Source organism: Delphinus delphis, chromosome 16, assembly GCF_949987515.2.
Source record: "Delphinus delphis chromosome 16, mDelDel1.2, whole genome shotgun sequence".
NCBI lineage: Eukaryota > Metazoa > Chordata > Mammalia > Artiodactyla > Delphinidae > Delphinus > Delphinus delphis.
The window spans coordinates 51490557-51504342 of NC_082698.1; the positions used below are offsets into that span (position 1 = coordinate 51490557).

At 33.9% G+C, this 13786-nt stretch overlaps 1 protein-coding gene across 1 annotated transcript in view; it reads right to left on the bottom strand.

The window, feature by feature from the left end:
* Nucleotides 1-501: 501 nt before the first annotated feature.
* The window catches only part of NRG3 (neuregulin 3), a 1071784-nt gene continuing 1058499 nt past the window's right edge, over nucleotides 502-13786 (bottom strand). The window contains exon 11 of the mRNA XM_060034679.1: nucleotides 502-678. The gene's annotated coding sequence lies outside the window, so the exon portion shown is untranslated. The remainder of the gene's footprint in view (nucleotides 679-13786) is intronic.

A 13786-nucleotide genomic window follows, 5' to 3' on the forward strand; every position in this document is an offset into this window, starting at 1 on the left:
AGGGTTAGGATCCTGGGTTCAGTCTTCAGTGTGTTGATCCTTATGCCACTATATCTTCTCCCTGATTTCATCTCAACATGTCTCTTCTATTCTCCTTTTTAAAAGTGAGGCTAGGTTTTTGTATATTTTTTTGGTTAGTTTCTGAGATGTCCTGCCTTATGCATGTTTTGTCTTTGTGCTTTGATTTTTTTAAAACTTTTTATTTTAAAGTAGTTATGTACTTGCAAAAGAATTGAAAGTACTAGAGAGAGTTCTCAGATCCTCTTCACTTAGTTTCCCCTAATGTTAACATCTTCCGTCTTAACATCTGGTACATTTATCAAAACTAAAAAATTAACATGTGCACAATACTATTAAGTAAATTACAGACTTTATTCAGGTTTCTCCAATTTTTTTTTTTTTTTTACTAATGTCTTTAGCTCCAAAATCCAATCCAGGACACTTTGTGTATTAATTTTCTAGAACTACCATAATGAAGTACCATAGACTGAGTGGCTTGAACAGCAGAAATTTGTTGTCTCACAGTTCTGGAGGCTAGAAGTCCAAGATCAAGGTGTCAACAGTCGATTTCTTCTGAGGCTTCTCTCCTTGACTTGCAGATGACCATCTTCTCCCTCTGTCATCACATGGTCTTTTCTCTGTGTGTGTCTGTATCATAATTTCTTCTGAAACGGGCTCCTGTTTTATTGGATTAGGGCCCACTTAAATGACCTCATTTAACCTTAGTTACCTCTTTAAAGATCCTATCACCAAAACCAGTCACATTCTGAGGCACTGGGGGTTAGGACATCAACATATGAATTTTATGGGTACACAGTTCAACACCAAACACTATGTTTTATTTCATTATTTTGTCTCCTTAGTCTCACCTAATATGTGACAATTACTCAATCTTTTTTTTCCTTGAAATTTTTGAGTGGCATTGACCAAAATATATACAGTATACAGACTATCCCTATATTTATGTGTGTTTGATATTTTCCCATAATCAGACTGGAGCCAGTGGTCTCTGGAAAGAATATTACAGAGGTGACCAATTTACCTGAGACTGAGGGATTTCTTGGGGCGTGGGATTTTGGTTCTAAAACAGGGACTGTCATGGGCAAACTTACAGTTTGAGGGTGGCAATGAGCAATTACAGCACAGAGTAGGATGTAAGTTTGCATTTAATCTCAGATATCCCTATTCTAAAAATGTATTAGCCATTTGCTGATGTAAGAATGTTCTCAAGTGACTAAGACTCTTCTTAGAGTCCCATTCCCTTCACATACAGAGTCATGCTCCTGCTGCGCCACTTTCTCTGTCTCCTGTTTTCTCTGTCTCTCTCTGCTCTCCCTCTCTCAGTGCTCCTCGTATTTTTCTTCCCCTCCTTACAAAACTCTTCTCTTTCATCCCAGGCTGTCCCTTCAAAACTAAAAATTTTTGTTTATTATTCAGAAAAATCTGTCCCTCCCCTGAAACCTTACTTTGTACGTTCAAAGAGAATATGTGGGCAAACTAGGATACTCGATAGTTTCAGTTGCATCTAAATAGAGGGATATAAAGAAAGGCATCCATTGAGGAAGATAAAGAGAAAAGAAGAGAGAGAGAATTACAGGGAGAGAGGGAAAGGGTCATACAGATGTAAAGACTACAGATATTTGTTTATGTTTGTATGTATATATTTTCCTATGGTTATATTTATGTATGTATCTCTCTATGTGTATGCAGATATATTTAGAAGGTGGGGAGAGGTAGAGAGAATGGTCTTAGTTTCAGTCCTCACTTTGACACATATATATAATCTTTGGCAAGTCATGAACTATTTTTGAGCCTTTGTTTCCTTATCTGTATAGTGGGTATAATAATATCTTCTTTATAGGATTGCAGTAAATATTTAATATAGGTGTATATTAGCTATTAATTATATAATACACAAAGTATAAGACATTTTTATAATATATATTTTCATTTTTAATATACTTTGTTAAAAAAATATACCAAAACCATTGCATATCATCACTTCCCAAGGTCAAAGAGAAGTCCATGCCCAGTAATTCTTCAGTGCTTTCCTTTCCTTCTTTGGGTTATATATGAAACAATGCCATGGGTCAAATCTATGAAATCATGAGAAAGGCCCAGGCTTTGGTCCTCTGAAATTCCATTACTTCTTGTTACATGATTTCACATAGGATATTATATCAGATCTGGGAGTTCTCATAGCACTGACCCTCACCAAGTTGCTCTCTGCTGACCTCATGTGATGCACTGGACACACAGGCTAAGAGCTGAACCTTCATAGACATCCAAGCAGCTTTTATCGGGCTGAGATCCTGACTCCTGTGGGGTACTCTGTGGCTGATGGGTACTCTGCTGCCTCTATGCACCCACAAAATACTGCCTTCTAATTTGAGAGGCTTTTCTCAGATTGCATACCCCCTCCCTCCACCATCAAAGCTTTCAACACTTGCCCACCCTCCCCTGGAAAGTCATCCCCATCCCTTCAGGGGCCAGGATTCTGAAAATTCTACTCAAGGGAAGAAGAAATTCCAGAACTCAAAGACAAAATGCCTGATGTTTTCTTAACAAGGGACATTCACTTGCTATAAACACATATTTTGCTGATGAGTTTATAATAGCTCTCCCCAAAATGACATGAATTAATTAATTTATGAAAATTTACCCCCTAGTTTTAGTACTGTTATAAAGTAGGTATTTAATAAAAGTTTAGTAGCTCTTTCTTCCCAACTTTTGTTCACAAAGAATATCTGGAACCATTTCTGCTTCCTCTGAGAACTGACTAATGAGAAGATACTTAAGAAAGAAAAAGTGCTCCCTATATATCCATTAGTATAAACAAGTTTTTAGTCACCTTAATGGTTCTAATGGCAATAATTATTGCAACCACTTAAGGTGATTCTTTCTTCAAAAGACTTAATCATTTCCATTCAAATTTACAACCCATTCTAATATAGTGTCGAAACAATTTTCCTGTTTTGGAATCCATCTTAGTGTAAATACTCAAAGGAGATTATTGACTTGTTAACACTCTGTTAATTCCCAGGTAGTTGAGATGCTGTCAGAGTTGGGAACTATGAACGGGGATAATAGGGACAAACACAGGATTTAGAAAGTTTTAATACCAATCCTATCTCTACTCTGATCTAACTCCTGACTTTTCTTCAGAGGTTCACTTACCTATTTGTAGCTTCCTTGGCCTTCTTTCTCTTCCCTGAACTGCTAAAGCCTTTTCTTCTCTAAGAAATTTTGTGTATGTAATTTCCCTTGCCTGGAATGTTGCCCCCACTACACCTCACATGGCTGAAGCATGTGTGGGCTTAAATATGTCCTCCCGAGCGAGGCCTTTCATAACCATCTTCATAAGTGGGTGCCAAATCACCCCTGCTCTGTGCCGTCATGGCCTATTCATATCCTTCATGACACTTGTCAACACACACATATTTGTTTCTTTATTAATTTTTTTTGTCTCAGAAAGTTACTATAAGCAGTGAAGGTTAGGACCATTTCTATTTTATTAACCCGTGTCTCACCAAATTGTTGAATGAATAAATGTTGGTCACAGTTTAAAAGATCATCATATAATTTTTGCAAAGCATCAGTTGTTTAGGACAATAAAGGAGGAATCTTAAATTTTTCTCCTCAATATTACCTTTATTACCCATATCACAACAGTCAGCTCTCTTACACAGATTATCATCACTTCAGACTTATCCTGGCTCGGAAGCCAGCCATGCATGCTAGCTCCAAAGAGTATGGGATTGAAAACACAATTTGAGCTATAAATTAAAAACACCTAATTCCAATATAAAAATTGATCTGTAGCATCTGAAACAGCAAAAATGTCTAATATTCACTGAATAGTTCTCTGAAATTAAAAAGTTGAAAACATTTTAAAATGGATATATACTGAGATAGATATAGAGGCTGCAATTCCACTATCAAATATATTATAATGATTTTAGAGAATGAAAAGTTATTGTTGAACTCCCCTAAGATCATAAATGATTAACCTTTATGACTTTTAGAGTTGGAAGGGACTTTAAGGATTATTACAGATAAAGCATGAGAAATCCCACTATCAATGTAAAATACTAAACAAATCATCATTTTTTCCCTGGTCTTTGTGTAATTGTTATCACACCCCCCAGTCCAACCAACCATCATCTCTTACCTGTGTTATTCCATTGGCCTCTCATCATGATCTCTTTCATCTGTTCTTACCACCCTGAAGCCATTTTCTACACCAAAGCCAAAGTCATCTTTTTAAAGAAAATCTGAACAGACTTCTCCTCTTCTTAAGACTCTCTGATGATGCCTTGTTGCACTTAAATTAAAATCAAAACTCCATACTCTGTCTTATAAGACCCCATGTGACATGGCTTGTGCTAGCCTGTCCTCTGTGACCATCTCCTTGAGCTCATCCTAGCTAACTCTGTTGCAGACACTCTGGCCTTCCTGCTCCAGCTTGCCAACCTTTCTCCCACCTCAGAGCCTCACACTTGCTGCTCCTCCTACTTGGGTTGTCCTTGCCCAGGTCTCCTTTTCGGTACTCAGTATGGAATCATCTCAGAGGTGTTTTTGTGTTTTTTCCAATTACACTGTCTAAAATAGCTCCTTCCCCTCCTTTCCCACTCATCTACTCCTTATTTCCTTAGGTTTTTAAATCACAAGCTGAAATTAGATTATTTAATTGCTTACTTATTGTCTATCTCCCTCATAGAACTCTAGCTCAAGAAGAGGAGGGACCTCATCTGTTTTGTTTGCCCCTGTATGTCCTGCTTTTAGAATTGCTCTCACACATAGCACTCAATAGATGCCTAAGGAAGGGAGGGTGGGAAAGGAGGTCAAAAACACATGAATGTGTTTACATGTGGGGGATATCTGTGTGGAGAATTATTTCACCCACTCTGTCCACCCAATCTCTCTGCACAGGAAACACTTGGTCACCATGGTTTTTAAGGGAGAAGTAAGTGGGCTTACAGAGTGAGGCCTGTGTTCTTCCTTACCACAAAGAAAACAGCGTGGTTAGCAGGACAGTATTTTTTCTCTTATGTCACATGGGCTCTGGTACTTGATGACCAACTCCCTCTCTGCTTTCTCTGTCATCAGACATCACGTTATCAAAGGACATAAATACACATTTTACCTTTGCTTTGGGGAGCAGGTATTGTTAATGTCATTTTATTGATGATAAACAGAATTTTGTGAACCAGCTCAGTATCACATATGATCTTAAAGAAATTTTTGAACCACCCCAAATCCATTCTAAGCTACTAGAATGTTGAAAGCTTATACTGCTCTTTCCCCGCCAGAGGCCAGCAGTTTTCATTGATGGTTTGATGCTGGGAGCTATCTGTCAAGTTTTAGATAACAGAAAAATACGCATCAGCTTCCTGAGTTGGAAAGTGACAGACAAGAAAGTTGCCATTTGCCCCTGGGTGTAAGGAAAATGAGAGAGAAATTGGTACAGCGACTTGGTGCTGTTGAGCCAATATGTCTAACCTCTGGAAAATAGGAAGCCTCAGGGGGGAATATAATAATATTGTCCTGCTTCTTTTTGCTTCCTATATAACACTCAATTGTGATGCAGAGAAGCAGAACAGAAGCCCCAGTTAATCAAACCAGAGAGGCAGGCCAAAAACTAAAAGGCAAATCCCTTCAAAGGAAACACCGTAAAACAATGTACTAATTGGGATTGTAAGGATAGGAAGCAAAACCATTACTTTTTAATGAAATATTGAATTGGGTTTCATAAATTAGACTGTTGAAAATTATTTTTTTACATCTTCTGAAGATAAAAGTAAAACATGTCCATTATAAAAAAAAATAGAACATGTTGAAAATTGTATAAAATTCTCAACATCTTACCACACAGAAATAACCATTGTTAATATCTTAATATTTTCTTCCAATAGCTTATATTGAGAACATTTTCTAAAGCAATCAATATTCTCTGAAAGCATCGTATTTAATAATGCAATACGATCCATCTTACTGTTGTGTCGTAATTTAAGCATTTCTCTGGAGCTGCATTTTGGGGTATCTTTCAATTGCTTTTATTCGTTTTGTTTTACTCATGTATGTATGTATATGTAGGAAGAATATGGGAAGGAATGCATGGTGTATAAATTTATTATTTGTTATCAAATTACAAGTCAATTTTATCCTATATCCTAATTTACTGTAATACTGGGAAAAATAAGAGTATTTCAACTTTACAGGATTTAATAAAATGTCATCATTATATAAAATATGATTTGTTTAACCTTTTGAATTTATTATTTCCTATTTTAAATAAGGCTGTAGCAAATATTCTTATACATAAATCCTCATGTAATTTTCTGTATATAACTTCTATTATGAAATATTTCAGCCATGAAAGATAATATCGTATACACACTGCCATTCTTTCTGTCTGTGTGCATGTGGGGGGCTGGGTGCATAGGTATGCAGTTATTCACGTTCTTGCCATTTGCTCATATTTCCACTATATATTGTCCTCACTGAGGCATCACATTTTGTCATTTTGTTCATTGCTACCATCTAGAACACCACCTAGTATATAATAGGCATCAGTTCAGATTTGTTGAAATAATTAATTAATATTTGGGTGTTGTTTTCTTATTTTTAAGAGCTCTTTAAGATAGTAAACTTTTGTAACCTATGCCGTAAACACTGTTCCAATTTCATCATATACTTTATATTTTTATAAATATCCATTTAAATTTTTATTCTGTAAATATAATCCAATTTTGGGTTTCCTCTTTGCTTTCATTCCTAGAAAGTTCTTGACCAACTACATTTCTTCTCGGTTTTTTACGGCTTATCTATTACATTTAACTCTTTATTTCATCAGTATTTTATTATAGTATGTGGTAAGAGGTAAGGACCTATATTTCCCTTTTTAAACTAGATAATCTTCTAGCAACATTTCTTGAACAAAGTGAATTTATAATTTAAAATGTCCTTCATTTCTATTCATGTTTTAAAATTTATGAGTTCGTTTCTGGGCTGTTGCTTGTATTTCTCTTTATACCTGCATCAACACACTAAGGTTTAACAATTAAAGCATCATAACATCTTTGATTTTATAATAAACTGTCCCTATTTTTTCCATATAGTTTTATTTTCCAAACTACTTTTGGCTGTTCTCATTCATGTATTCTCCACAATATTCCTACTATGTATTTTATTTGATTGCATTATAATTATAAATGAAACTAGAAATTCTTGGGAAGTTTAAAATATGAAGTTTTCCCATGAAGAGAAAAATTATATTCCCATTTATTTAAATATTCATTAATGCTATTTTATTTGGTAGTTCCCTTAGATTTATTTCAAGGTAATGTATATTTACGTTAATATTGCAAATAGGATCTTATTTAGCTTATATTTTCTAGCCATTCTATTTTGCTTACAGGCTTATTACTGAAATTGTTTATAGTATTCTGTTGACTTTTGAATTTTTTTCAGATCCTTGTGACTCTATGTTTGCCATATTTATACCTACTTTATTTTCTTATTCTTATTGCTAGATAATGTCCATCTATGTTAGCTTTGTTAATAGTGAAAAAGTGACCTTGTTCTTCAAGGAAGATGAATCTGATATTTAATCGCTATGTCTAATACTGACCATTGACTTTGCATTGTTAAGGAAGTGGGTTTTTCCCCCTTAATTAACAAAATGCTTTTTTCAGGAATATAAATGGAATCATATCTGATTTTTTTCCTATTTATGGAAATAAATCATGTTACTAAATACATTAATATTAAAATATATTTAAATTGCTAAAATAAACCTTATGCTGTCATGGTAATTTTTATTATGTGAGTATAATCCATTTGTAAGCATTTCATTTGGGTTTTTTGCATACATATTTATAAGTGATATTGCAAATAGCAATTACCCAAAGACAGTTCTGCTAAACATTAATGAAAGACTAAATGTACTTAGGAAGATAAAAGGTTTTGTGATCCAAATATTTATGGGACTTTTTTTTAAGTGCATTATATTACTTTCTAACTTTCTCAGTTGAATTCTTAATTTAAACACATCTTTCTTGTTTAATGTTGAATTCATCCAAGGCTCTGCAAAGAGTTCCGCTTTGAGTTAGTTTTAAACATTTTTTATGTCTTGCTTTTTATACTCTAAGTTTTCTTTAACTGAAACTTTTATTTCCTCTTTGACACCTGTTATTTAGAAGAGAGTAGAATTATTTTTGTTTTCTTTTTTAACATTTAAAAACGTTACTTTCCTTTTTTTTTTTTTTTAAGCTTTGAAACAAATAATATATCTTAGGGAGAAAGAGTAGGAAATTTGCTTCCTGCGTTTTTAACTCAAGTACTATTGGGGCCTCTTTTTATTTTTTTTTAATTTTTTTTTTTACATATTTATTTATTTTTAACATCTTTATTGGGATGTAATTGCTTTACAATGGTGTGTTAGTTTCTGCTTTATAACAAAGTGAATCAGTTATACATATACATATGTTCTCATATGTCTTCCCTCTTGCGTCTCCCTCCCTCCCACCCTCCCTATCCCACCCCTCCAGGCTGTCACAAAGCACCGAGCCAATATCCCTGTGCCATGTGGCTGCTTCCCACTAGCTATCTACCTTACTACATTTGTTAGTGTGTATATGTCCATGACTCTCTCTCGCCCTGTCACAGCTCACCCTTCCGGGGCCTCTTTTTACATTGCTAATTTCCCTATTTACTAATTCTGCCAGATTTCAGTTGTGCTCTATTTCTTCTTTAAATAACTTTTTTCTTGACTTTATTATATAATGTGTTTTCTCTTTTACTGACTCTCAGCCATTGCTCTTAGTCTTTTATCTCATTTCTGAGTGTAAATTTTCTTATTTTGATATAATAGCTGATAATTTCTAAGGTGCAACATTAGAGCAAATCTTGTTTTGAAAAGTCATGACCTCTGCCTATTAAAAGCTGTATATTTGACCTTTGTTTTTCCCTACAAATTGCTTCACAATGCCCCTGTTGAGAGATTTTGTGGTCTCTCTGCCTTGACCATGCAGAGGTTTCTCTAGGGCTTGTGTCTGCCTAATAATGGTTGGTGTGTGGCAGAGATTGAATGAATCTTCTGTATTTCTTCTATTAACCACATACACCCTACCCTAAGCCCCTTCTGGCTTTGGCAGCCACTGAATCTGGATTTAGGGGAGGGAGATGGAGGTACCCAAATTGGAACTTCACTTGACTTATCTTGGTGTCACCTTGTATGTTGAATTGCATAAAGGATCGGGTAGGCAAAAGAAAAAAAAATACACACACATTTATAATGATATTTCCATGGTGTGGTGCCTTAAAGTGAATGGACACGAACGTTCAACCACACACTAACTCTTGCTTTGTTGAAGCAGATGACCTGAGGATCACCATTTTGTACACAGTCTTCACTTTGAAAAGAGTGGGTGTAGCCGTGGCCATGCATATGATCCTTCTGGCCTCCTTCCTAGCACTACTGTCTGTCATATTTGGGATAAGAAATAGCGATTTTGCTAAATATCTAATCACTGCACTTTGTATGTGAGAATTTCAAATAACCCGTAAAATTGGGTGCAGTTCCCATTCATTAGTGCTATGCTCTGCCCTCATTTCTAGCACTGGTTATAGCCTATCTGCGTTTGGTGACCTAGGGTCAGGATCATCCTCACTTAGCCTTGGAGAGGCTTGTCTTGAACATTTGAACTATGATTATCAGAAATTCCTCAAGGAAGATAATGATAGAGGTTAGAAAATAAAGGGTAACTCTTCAAGGACTCTGGTTTGAAGTCCAGCCCCTTACAATTTGTTATCTGGGAAACTTTGGGCAAGTCTCTTAACTTCTCTATGCTTCGGTTTCCTTATCTTTAAAATGGGGATCATATTTATATCTACCTCATAGGGTTATTATGAAGACTAAATAAGTTAATATATGTAAAACATCTAGTGCCGGACATATATTCTCCATCCTTTATAATGGTTTGCTTTTATGTCACTCCTTCCAGGTTCCAAAGCTGATGGCAGTTTTTAAATCATTGTCTCCTTTAATGCTCAGTTTTTTGAGTATGGATTGGGAGATGTGAATATAGTCAGCTGTACAGAGGTTTCTCTAGGGCTTATGTCTTTTAATCCAGCTGTCTACATTAGCAAAATATTATGATTTTCATGATCAAAATCCATCAAGCAGGCTGCTACAAAAAACCAAAATTAATACCGTGAGAGAACACAATATCTGTTTCTATCCCTACATAGAAATATGCTAATGCCAAAAAGCCATTAACGCATATATGTGTATATACAGTGTTGAAACACACAAGTCAAAGGTAGGTAAACATTTAAAACTCAAATAGTATATATGATAAATATTTAAAGGACCCTTTGAAAATATGAATGTGTTTCATCCATATAATGGCTTGTGTAACCATTAGAAATGTTATGTGTGAAGATACTTTATAAACTGAGGAAATTATTAGAGACCATATGTAAAGTTAATAAAGCAGGACAAAATGTTTTACATATTAGATGACTCCAATTTTTAAAATATGGAATGTATATATTTATTCAACTAAAAATATTGGAAGGGAATATACTCAAATGTTAATAGTGGTTATCTCCTGTGGTGTTTTTTAATTTTTCTTCTTATATATTTTTTGTGTAAACTTGTAACATTTTTTCTAATTAGAAGTTAAAATTAAGCTTCATTAAAATGATGCATTTCTGATTAGATCTAAACCAATTACAGTTATACTGATAAGCAAAATAAAAAATTCAGGTGATGTTAAAACTGCATATATTACCACTTCCAGAAATCAACTGAGCAACGTCTAAAATAAATTTTCAAAGTGGCCATACTAAAAGGTAGAACTGTGGCGACAGTAAAAAAGATCAATGGTTGCTGCAGAGTGGCAGAGGAGAGAGGAATGAATAGGTAGAGAACAGAGGATTTTTAGGGCAGTGAAAATCCCTGTATAATACCATGATAGTGAATACATGTCATTATGTATTTGTTAAAACCCATAGAAGGTACAATAACAAGAGTGCACCATAAGGTAAACTATGAATATTGGGTGACTATAATGCGCCCGTGTAGGGTCTTCAGTTGTAACAAGTGTACTGCTTTGGTGGGGGTGTTGATAATAGGAAAGGCTATGCACGTGGGGGGCAGGAAGTATATGGGAACTCTCTGTACCTTCTTCTCAGTTTTGCTGTGAACCTAAAACTGCTCTAAAAAAAAAAACAAAGTAAAAAAAAAAAACAAAGCAAAAAACTCCATATTCATTAACCCAGACATACAATTTCTTATAATGTGTAACCAAGACATTATTTCAAAAAATTATTCTTAACCAGTGAAGTTCACAGATCTCCTTATTAACCTTATAAAATTTTTACTGATAGACCTCCTCCCCCTACCAAAGAATGTACATACTAACCTATACACAAGCATTACTTACAATTTTGAAGGTATACAGACCCTAAGACACTTGTGCACGGACCCACAGTTTCCTTTCAAAAGAAAGGAAGAGTAAATAATGTGTATTTTAATATTAATTGTGGAATTACTTAGGGTAGTGAATGAATGGAAGCAATTTAAATAATAATTATATTTCTTATATATAATTATATTTGAATAATTCAAATAATAATAGAATGTCTAAATAAGTCATAATAGAACAAATTGGAATTTAGCCTTTAAATTAAATGTTTACCATGGTATAGTATGATATACTATTTTTTAAGTTATAATAAACCACAGTAGGAAAATAATGGTGATATATACATATATATTACATATATATACATATGTATATATGATATATACATATATATTGAAAAATGAGAAGAAAGTATATTAAAGACACTACTTACTATGGTCTTAGCATAGTTGAATCCATGCCGATTATTTTCTTATTTTTCACACTTTCAGTAACATTATTTTTAAAGTAAGAAAGCAAAGCAAAAAGAAATTTATTAGTTAAATCTTTCTGTTGTCTAACTATTCATGGTATCACGTGCCTAACTCTTCTTTTTCAATGGAGAAAAGACAGTGATGCTTATTCATTTTTTTAGCCGTAATGAATGGACTCAGCAGAACAAATTTTTTTTAAATCAAAATAATTCCCCATTTCTCAAACTCTGTGCTATATGGTACTTTTCAGCTTTATTTGGATCCAAGGAAGACTGCAACTCCTTGTATCTGTGTATCAGACATTTTAATTCTCAAAATATGTTTGCATCTGCCTCCGTAATTGATTCAGTAGCTTCCTCTGTGTTTAGCTTAAAATATGGGAGCATTCAGTAAAAGGTGTCAATGAGTGTCAATGAGAAAATAAGGAGAGGTTAATAGATAATAATTTCTTTTTATAATTCTCCCTATTTTTTTCTATCTTTTTATCTACACAAATTTTCATAAACTTTGTGTCACCTTAGAAGAAATGGCAAAGTGGACATTTTAGTATATTTAAATGTTTGCACATTTAAATATACTAAATAGGTATAATTAATGCCCAGTAGAAGTTCTAAAACATTAAATATTATTATGGAAAGAAGAGTCCACTTATGCAGAAGAATTATGAAAAAACCGTATTATGCAAACTATTTGCCAGTATTTCTCTACATTATTTTAACCTTAGATTTGATTTGATTTTTACTCAGTATTTTACTTGAAGCCTTTACAAATATTGTTATTGGTTTGTATTTTGGTCATTGTTTAAAGGATGATTGCTTTGTTTTACTTATTGTTTTGTTCTTTTATGTGAATGGATGATTCTGTCTTTGTCTCTTAAAAAATGGAAAATGCTGTTGTAAAAAACAATAATAAGGTTGAAAAGTTTGTTAACAATATTAGGAAAATTACAGGGCCCTGGGGTATGTCTGTATATGAGAAGATACTGGTTAAAGTCATGAACCTTATAATCACATTTGAAATGTTCCTAGTTTATTCCCCCAGTGATACAACTCAAAGAACAAAGCTATTTTTTCCTACCAGTGTCACATCAATGTCTCATTTTAGCTGAAAATTCCCTGTTTAATAAAAGAGAAGTGAGAGAAGAGGAACATACAGTAAGAATCTAACCTAAGGGAATCTGAGTGTCCAGCTTCATCAAAGGCTTCTGAAAAGGGATGACAGGGAAATGATAGTCAAGGATTTCCTCCACATATGTAAACTTATGTGAAGTCAAGATTATTACTAGATAGACTATTAAATTCACTTCTTAATTTTTAATAAGCAATATGATTTCTCTCCCTGGAAACAAAGTGCAGACGTAATGGAACTTCACTAGGATGTCAAGGGACATACAGCTCGTATTATTTCCCATAGCCTTCATATCCCACACATCGGTGGACATCATTCTGAAATGTTTTCTTGGAAGAAGGTAAAGGAGATACATATACACTCCTTGAAACAAAATTATTATCACAGGCACAAAAGATCAGTTTTGGTAAATTTATTTTAAATGACAACTAAAAATATTCTGACCATTTTGCATGTATTCTTCTCTGTGTGATTTACATTCTTTGTTTAAAATATGATCGGTCAAATATATTAAGAAGAAGTGAATTTGTTTATTTAGATTTAATGTGTACAGTTGCATCCTTGAAAAAGTAAGAGCCAATTAATTTCCCACTAATTGTCTTTAAAATATATACATTGGCTACTGGAAAATGTGTAGTGATTTTAAGGTAAGTTTTCCATTCTTCCATTTGTTTCAGTTTGAACAAATGTATCTATTCTCCAGACTTTTATTGGTAAAGATAAAATTCAGAAGCAGGCTATATAGAACAA